Source organism: Pristiophorus japonicus, chromosome 4 (genome assembly GCF_044704955.1).
Source record: "Pristiophorus japonicus isolate sPriJap1 chromosome 4, sPriJap1.hap1, whole genome shotgun sequence".
Lineage (NCBI taxonomy): Eukaryota > Metazoa > Chordata > Chondrichthyes > Pristiophoridae > Pristiophorus > Pristiophorus japonicus.
The window spans coordinates 6,589,421-6,598,767 of NC_091980.1; positions in this window are offsets into that span (position 1 = coordinate 6,589,421).

Sequence of the window (9,347 nt, forward strand, 5' to 3'; positions counted from 1 at the left end):
GTGCCCGGTCTGTGCCGAATTGTGTAGTCATAGGTGGCTAACGTAAGTGCCCGCCTCTGTATGCGGGCTGATGCATTCGCATTTATGGCCTTGTTGTCGACCAAAAGGGACGTTTGGGGTTTGTGATCTGTCTCTAGCTCAAATTTCCTGCCAAACAGGTACTGGTGCATTTTTTTTACTGCATATACACATGCGAGCGCTTCCTTTTCTACCATCCCATAGCCCCTTTCTGCCCAGGACAGACTTCTGGAGGCATAAGCTACCGGCTGTAACTGACCATTGGCATTGACATGCTGCAACACACACCCGACCCCATAGGACGACGCATCACACGTTAAAACAAGTTTCTTACACTGGTCATATAGCGTTAACAGTTTGTTGGAGCATAACAAATTGCGTGCTTTATCAAAAGCCCTTTCCTGGCTGTCCCCCCAGACCCAATCACGACCTTTGCGTAGGAGAACATGTAGCGGCTCGAACAGCGTGCTCAATTTCAGAAGAAAGTTGCCAAAATAGTTCAGGAGGCCCAGGAACGAACGCAGCTCCGTCGTGTTACGGGGTCTGGGTGCTCTCTGGATCGCTTCCATTTTGGACGCAGTAGGTCTGATCCTGTCTGCTGCTACCCTCCTCCCCAGAAATTCTACCTCTGGAGCTAAGAAGACGCACTTGGCCTTTTTCAGTCGCAGACCTACCCGGTCCAGTCTGTGTAGCACCTCCTCCAGATTGTGGAGGTGTTCTTCAGTAACATGACCCGTGATGAGGATGTTGTCTTGAAAAACTACCGTCCTTGGAATCAACTTGAGGAGGCATTCCATATTTTGCTGAAAGATCACGGCGGCCGAACGAATCCCGAACGGACATCTGTTATAATCAAACAACCCCTTGTGTGTCGTGATGGTGGTCAGCTTCTTCGACTCACTCGCCTGCTCCTGGGTCATGTAAGCTGAGGTCAGGTCCAATTTTGAAAAAAGTTTGCCACCGGATAGCATCGCGAAGAGGTCCTCCGCTCTCGGTAGCGGGTACTGGTCTTGGAGTGACACCCGATTGATGGTGGCCTTGTAATCACCACATATCCTGACCGACCCATCCGCCTTGAGCACCGGCACAATCGGGCTCGCCCAGTCACTGAATTCGACTGGCGAGATGATGCCTTCCCTCAGCAAGTGGTCCAATTCGCATTCTATCTTTTCCCTCATCACGTACGGCACTGCTCTGGCCTTGTGGTGTACTGGCCTGGCGTCCGGGTTTATGTGAATCACTACCTTGGCCCCCATGAATGTGCCAATGCCGGGTTGAAATAGTGAGTCAAATTTGTCCAGGACCTGTGAGCATGATACTCGTTTCACAGAAGAAATTGCATTGACATCGCCCCATTTCCAGTTCATGACAGCAAGCCAACTCCTCCCCAGTAGTGTGGGACTGTCCCCCGGGACAATCCAGAGTGACAACCTGTTCTCCGAATCTTTGTGGGTCACGACTACCTAGCACCGGAATGATCTCCTTTGTATATGTCCGTAGCTGTGCGTCAATTGGCAATAATTTTGGCCTCCTGGCCTTGGACACCCACAACCTTTCGAAGTGTTTGATACTCATCAGGGACTGACTGGCCCCCGTGTCTAGCTCCATTAATACTGGGATGCCATTGAGGATTACTTTCATCATTATCGGTGGCGTCCTGGTGTATGAACTGTATATGGGCTCCACATGAACTCGCTGAACTTCAGCTTCCAGCGATTTCCCCCAGTATTCATTTGGCCTCGTAGGGCTTACATCGGGCCCGTCCTCCTCGTACATCAACGTACTGCAGGCTTTCTGCACATACACGCCAAGTGACCGCTGACATTGCAGTTCCTGCAGGTATATTGCTGATAACTGCAAGCTCTGGCTGGGTGTTTGGCTCCACACCTCCAGCATGAGCTAGAGCCCCATTGTTGGAAACAAAAGGTCCATTACCAGTCGATCGTCTCTGACTGTCTCTGTAACTGTCCTTAAGTGCACCATTAACAGGTGTTGATGGCCCCATTACTGGCCACATTGTCCATTGCGATGGCATGAATCGCCGTTCAGCTAGCCATTGTCTCTGTTGAATTTCCCCTTTGGGTTCGACTACATGCTCGGGCATGTCCGATTGTCCTTGTCTGCCTGGAGAACTGTGTGCCGCATTAACAATGTTGACTCCCTGGTCATATGCCGCATTTGAGCCAAGATTTTTGCCATAAATCATTCTGGTCTCTTCCTCCCCTGAGATGAATGTCTGGGCTATCAGAGCCGCTGCTTCCAAGGTCAAATCTTTGGTCTCAATCAGTTTCCTGAAAACCCCAGCGTGCCTGATGCCCTCAATAAAAAGTCTCGCAGCATCTCCGCTCTGCATGCATCTGGGAACTTACATAGGCTCGCCAGTCGCCAGAGATCTGCCACGAAGTCTGGAACGCTTTGCCCTTCTCGCCGCCGGTGTGTGTAAAACCAGTGTCTCGCCATGTGCATGCTGCTCACCGGTTTAAGGTGTTCCCCGATCAACTTACTGAGCTCTTCGATCGTCTTGTCCACTGGCTTCTCTGGCGCTAGAAGGTCCTTCATCAGGGAGTACGTTCTGGATCCACAAACCGTCAGGAGATGAGCTCTGTGTTTGTCGGCCGAATCCTGTCCCAACCATTCCTTAGTGACAAAACTTTGCTGTAGTCTCTCAATAAAGTCATCCCAATCATCACCAACACAGTATCTCACTTCTGTGCAGCTAGTGGCCATGCTCGCATGGTTTAAATCTCATCCTCGTCGCCAATGATATGTCCTTACTATAAGTATAAATGCACACGAGGCCCATACTTGAGAGAAGGTCACTCTGTGACCAGTTACCTTTATTACCAAGACCTCAAGAGGCAGACAGTGGGTGGAGCTTCCCCTTTTATACCGGAAAGTCCAGGTTAGGAGTGTCTCCCACAAGTTCGCCCCCTGTGGTCAGTGTTCTCAAGGTGTCCAACTTAGGTCAGCTTATACATGGGTTACAATGACCGTTGAATACATAACAGGAGGGGCAGTACTGAGGGAGTACTACACTGTCGGAGGGGCAGTGCTGAGAGAGCGCTACACTGTCGGAGGGGCAGTGCTGAGTGAGTGCCGCACAGTTGGAGGGGCATTACTGAGGGAGTATTGCACTGTCGGAGAGGCAGTGCTGAGGGAGCACCGCACTGTCGGAGGGGCAGTGCTGAGGGAGCGCCGCACTGTCGGAGGGGCATAACTGAGGGAGTGCTACACTGTCGGAGGGGCAGTACTGAGGGAGTGCTGCACTGTCGGAGGGGCAGTACTGAGGGAGTGCTGCACTGTCGGAGGGGCAGTACTGAGGGAGTGCTGCACTGTCGGAGGGGCAGTACTGAGGGAGCGCTGCACTGTCAGAGGGGCAGTACTGAGGGAGCGCTACACTGTCAGAGGGGCAGTGCTGAGGGAGCGCTGCACTGTCGGAGGGGCAGTACTGAGGGAGCGCTGCACTGTCAGAGGGGCAGTACTGAGGGAGCACTGCACTGTCGGAGGGGCAGTACTGAGGGAGCGCTGCACTGTCGGAGGGGCAGTACTGAGGGAGTGCTGCACTGTCGGAGGGGCAGTACTGAGGGAGTGCTGCACTGTCAGAGGGGCAGTGCTGAGGGAGCGCTGCACTGTCGGAGAGGCAGTACTGAGGGAGTGCTGCACTGTCGGAGGGGCAGTACTGAGGGAGTGCTGCACTGTCAGAGGGGCAGTGCTGAGGGAGCGCTGCACTGTCGGAGGGGCAGTACTGAGGGAGTGCCGTACTGTCGGAGGGGCAGTACTGAGGGAGTGCTGCACTGTCGGAGGGGCAGTACTGAGGGAGTGCCGCACTGTCGGAGGGGCAGTACTGAGGGAGTACTGCACTGTCGGATGTGCCACCTTTCAGATGAGACGTTAAACCAAGACCCCGTCTGCCCTCTCAGGTGGACGTAAAAGGATTCCATGGCCACTATTTCAAAGAAGAGCAGGGTAGTTCTTCCCGGTATCCTGGCTAATATTTATCCCTCAACCAACATCACTAAAAAGAAACAGATTATCTGGTCATTATCACATTGCTGTTTGTGGGAGCTTGATGTGCGCAAATTGGCTGCTGTGTTTCCTAGATTACAACAGTGACTGCACGTCTAAAAAAGTAGTTCATTGGCTTTGGTTCGTCCGTTGGTCTTGAAAGGCGCTATATAAATGCAAATCTTTTTTTTAATGTTGTTCAGGCCGGACATGTCTGATCTAAAGATGAGGTGCCGAGGTTAAGCTTTCCGTTCTTTTCTGTGCGAGACTCCTGAGGTTAAAGTGAGTTCTCTGATGAAAGAATATGAGACAGAGAGAGAGAGGCAGAGAGAGAGTGTGTAGACACACAATCATTAAGCCGGTGTGTGTGTCTCTCAGACCCCCGAACGACCTCCGTCTGCCCCGCTGTGACAAAGATATGCGAGCTTTGCACTTACAAAATTACCGATGTTAATAGTTCACCAGAAACCTTTTGTTAACGATTAGCGCGGTTGTTAAATATTAAAGCGTGCTTGGTCTGCCAGCCTGTTTGGTGAATTTGTATTAACCGCATGCACCATGTCATCTCATTATCGGCAGGGTTGGAGATAGGTTCTGTGAGGCCCATTATGCCTCTGAACCTCACTGTGATTGATAGCACTATTTAATTGTGAAAGACACAATTTGTCCCTCTGGAGGAAGGGGTTGATTGACAGCTCAATGCACAAGCGGCGAAATGAATAATTGGTAGTTTTTCTTTTGAGAGGCCAACAGCTCTTCCTGTCGAGATGTGTGTGTGCTGCCGTTCCATGTGGGAGCTGACCTCATGTAACACGGGTGCCAATCCAAATGTAGCCTTAATATTCAGTTAGCGAATTGTCAAGCCTATTATTAATTTTACTAACAAAGTTACTTTAGGAGCAGAGGGAGGCCATTCAGCCCCTCGGGCCTGCTCCGCCATTCGATTAGTTGATCTGCAACGCAACCATATGTTCCCGCCTTTGTTCCACATCCCTATCCCAACAAGAACACAAGAAATAGGAGCAGGAGGAGGCCATTCAGCCCCTCGGGCCTGCTCCGCCATTCAATGAGATCATGGAAGAGCATCGACCTCAACTCCACTTTCCCGCCCGATCCCCATATCACTCCCTTCAACAAAAATCTCAGAGAGTGAAACTTCCCCCATTTGGTAGCCCCATTAGTGCCTCTGGGGGGGGGAGGAGACTTTTCACCTGAGGAGAGGCGGGGGGAGGGGGGGGGAAGCACTACCGTCACCCCGGAAATTGCCACGGCAACGCCGCGTGGCCCATGGTTACCGCCCCGGGCTGCCGGCAACCGCCGATGATGTCGTCTGCGTCGCGGCAACCCATCGCCGCCTCGCACCGACCCATTAACCCCCCACCCCCCCGCCGTGGGCAGCGAGGATGGCAAGAGCAGACGTCAATGTCAGCGTCGCGGGTCGGGAAGCGGGGCCGATATCCGCTCTCGGGGCGCTCCTTAAAGAGGAGGCCGCCAGCGCCACCGGGCCGCCATCTTTTTATTTGCCTGTTGACTCGCGGGTGGGCTCCACGATGGCGGCCCTGGGATGGTCCATATTGGGTGCTGGGCCACAGTCCCTCGGTCCTACGCTGCCCCAGTTGGCCCAGCGGAGACCATCACTTCCCTCAATGCCCTATTATTCATCATAGGCATAGGCGGCCCCTCGTATCAAGGATGACTTGCTTCCACGCCAAAAGGGATGAGTTCACAGGTGTTTCAATGAAGGACACAATATTCCAGATCCTGAACTACATGTTGAAGGGTGGAAGATGCCTGTGGGTGGATTTTTTTAACGTGTGGTGACCGTTGCACACCAGCCACCACACGGGGCTTGACAGAGCGAGGTCTTGGTCCAGGGGCAAGGGTTAACCAGGACGACTGGAGACCAGCTCCGCTGCACGGACCTAGTGCGCGCACATATCGCAGTGTGGGCTGGCCCGTGCTGCCCCTGGGCCCCTGGCCCCGAACTCACGCCTCTCCCGGACCCCGATCACATCGCCCCATTAGTACCCCGGTAACTGCATCCCCAGGGAGGTGGCGCGCATGAGATTGCAGTCCGCTTCCTTGGAGGGGCCGTAAGGGCAAATCCGACAGATGCAGGAAGTTCCAACGTCAGAAGGTTACTGCCCCCAATCGGGGGACAGGACAATTTCACCGCCTCAGTCTTGAAAGCTCCAATTTACCCCCGGCATCTGAAGCCTTTTTGGCGAGGGGGGTTGGGGGCGGGAGCGGGGTGGGGGAAGGCGGGGAAGAGGGTCTATACTGCCCAAGGCATTATGGTGCAATCTAGTGGAACCTGCTACCACTCAAGTTTTATTAAATCTGATCAATGCTGGGGATGTTGGCCTGGTTGAGGACACTAACGTTGGTGCGCCTGTCCTCCCAGGGGATTTGTAGGATCTTGCGGAGACATCGCTGGTGATATTTCTCCAGTGGGAGCAGTGGAGGAAGTGCATCTGGGAGGGCGCTGAGCACCTCGAGTCCCGTCGTCGAGAGCATGCAGAAACCAAGCGCAGGCAGCGGAAGGAGCATGCGGCAAACCAGTCCCACCCACCCCTTTGAAGGTTGGCATGCAGGTACAGCAGGCATGTTGGCCTTCATAGCGAGGGGATTTGAGTACAAGGGCAGGGATGTGTTGCTACAGTTGTACAGGGCCTTGGTGAGGCCACACCTGGAATATTGTGTACAGTTTTGGTCTCCTAACTTGAGGAAGGACATTCTTGCTATTGAGGGAGTGCAGCGAAGGTTCACCAGACTGATTCCCGGGATGGTGGGACTGACATATCAAGAAAGACTGGATTAACTGGGCCTGTATTCACTGGAGTTCAGAAGAATGAGAGGGGATCTCGTAGAAACATTTAAAATTCTGACGGGTTTAGACAGGTTAGATGCAGGAAGAATGTTCCCAATGTTGGGGAAGTCCAGAACCAGGGGTCACAGTCTAAGGATAAGGGGTAAGCCATTTAGGACCGAGATGAGGAGAAACTTCTTCACCCAGAGAGTGGTGAACCTGTGGAATTCTCGACCACAGAAAGTAGTTGAGGCCAATTCACTAAATATATTCAAAAAGGAGTTAGATGTAGTCCTTACTACTAGGGGGATCAAGGGGTATGGCGAGAAAGCAGGAATGGGGTACTGAAGTTGCATGTTCAGCCATGAACTCATTGAATGGCGGTGCAGGATCGAAGGGCCGAATGGCGTATCCTGCACCTATTTTCTATGTTTCTATGTTTCCCTCAATGACTATCTGTCCAACCTGTGACAGAGATTGTAATTCCCGTATTGGACTGTACAGCCACCTAAGGACTCATGTTAAGAGTGGAAGCAAGTCTTGCTCGATTCCGAGGGACTGCCTATGATGCTGATAATTTAATCTGATGGACAGATTAGAACCCAAGGTAGCTAGTCCAATGGAGTGTTTATTTCTCCGCTATCTGAAGAACCAGGAGGATGCGAGGAGGGTTCCAGTCAGTAAACAACAGTACCGAGGGTGCTGTATTTGACCCTGAGCATTGCTAATGTCATGTATCCAGACATGTTTACTGCTTGTACTATTACAGATGATGTGCCACCAGAGGGCACTATTTGTACACCAGCTGTATGGTCACTAAGGTGTGCCACCAGGGGGCACTGCAGTGGGAGACTTGTAGGTTACCTGTACAGGTGTGCCAGGCCCAGGATAAAAGGCAGGCCACCAGGTGTGATCCTCACTCTGAAGTTACATTAAATGGACTAAGGTCACTGCAGTTCAAGTACAATACATTGCCTCGTGTAGTCATTATCAGAGCATCCAAGGACACAACAACTACATGATCAGAAGTCAGGTTATAAGGTCACACTTCAGTACATTGGAAATGAGAGAGCACCTTAGCATTGGGCACCATCCCAAAAATTTATAGGGCCCGAAATTGGTCAAGGATTCCGCTCGCCCGAGTGCCGTCCAAAGGACTGCCGATGGTCACCGAGGTCCCAGACGGTCCCAGGCGGGGTTTTCATGGCCGAGGTCTCTCGAAGGTCGGCGGGTGGCGGGGAGCTCCCATTCTCGGCGGCAGAGGCGCTTGCCGCCCAAGTGCCGCCGAGGATGGAGTCGGGCCCAGGGAGGGTCGAGGAGCTCAAAGGCAAAAGCATTAAACAAAATGTTAAAAACCATCTGAAGACCTTGGGAGCACAGGTACTTAAGGAGGCCTCTGGAGACCTGCAATAAAAGACTAAAGTCACACTTTACTTTGAGCTCACAGTATCCAGTCAGACTCTTTATTCATACATAACTGGCGACGAGATACAAATGACGAACCCAATGATGCAGAAAACAGTGGGTATCCTGGAGAAATTCTCGGAGGGAGATGATTGGGAAACTTTTGTGGGCAACGAGCTGGAAGGCGAAGCGAACGCTGCCAAACGAAGGGCGATCCTCCTCACCGTCTGTGGGGCACCAACGTATGGCCTCATGAAAAACCTGCTTGTTCCAGCGAAACCCACAGAGAAATCGTACGATGATTTGTGCACACTGGTCCGGGAGCATCTGAACCCGAAGGAAAGCGTTCTGATGGCGAGGTACCGGTTCTACACCTACAAAAGGTCTGAAGGCCAGGAAGTGGCAAGTTATGTCACCGAGCTAAGACGCCTTGCAGGACATTGAGAATTTGAAGGACACTTGGAGCACATGCTCAGAGACTTTTTCGTACTTCACATTGGCCAGGAAATGATACTTCGCAAACTTTTGACTGTAGAGACCCCAACCTTGAGTAAGGCCACAGCGACAGCCCAGGTGTTCATCGCCACCAGTCACAATACTAAGCAAATCTCTCAGCACACGAGTACTGTGAACAAAGTGATGTTGTTTTCAAATCGCAATGTACAGGGCAGGCCCCACATGCCTGCATCTGCATGTCTGCAGATGTTGTCTCAGAGTCCACCATCAAGGGTAATGAATGAAAGGCCATTAACACCTTGTTGGCGCTGCGGAGGTGATCATCGTTTCCATTCATGCTGCTTCAAAGGATACGTTTGCAAGGGCTGTGGAACAATGGGACACCTCCAATGTATGTGCAGGCGAGCTGTAAATCCTGTTAATCCTGCAAACCATCGTGTTGCAGAGCAGGACAGACCCACAGTGGATCATGACGAATCAGAGCCTCAGACCGAGGAGGCAGAGGTATATGGGGTGCACACATTCACCACTAAGTGTCCCCCGATAATGCTGAATCCTGTCAATGGAGCTGGACACGGGCGTGAGCCAGTCCATTATGAGTAAAAAGACTTTCGAAAAATTGTGGTGCAACAAGGCCTCAAGGCCAGTCTTGACT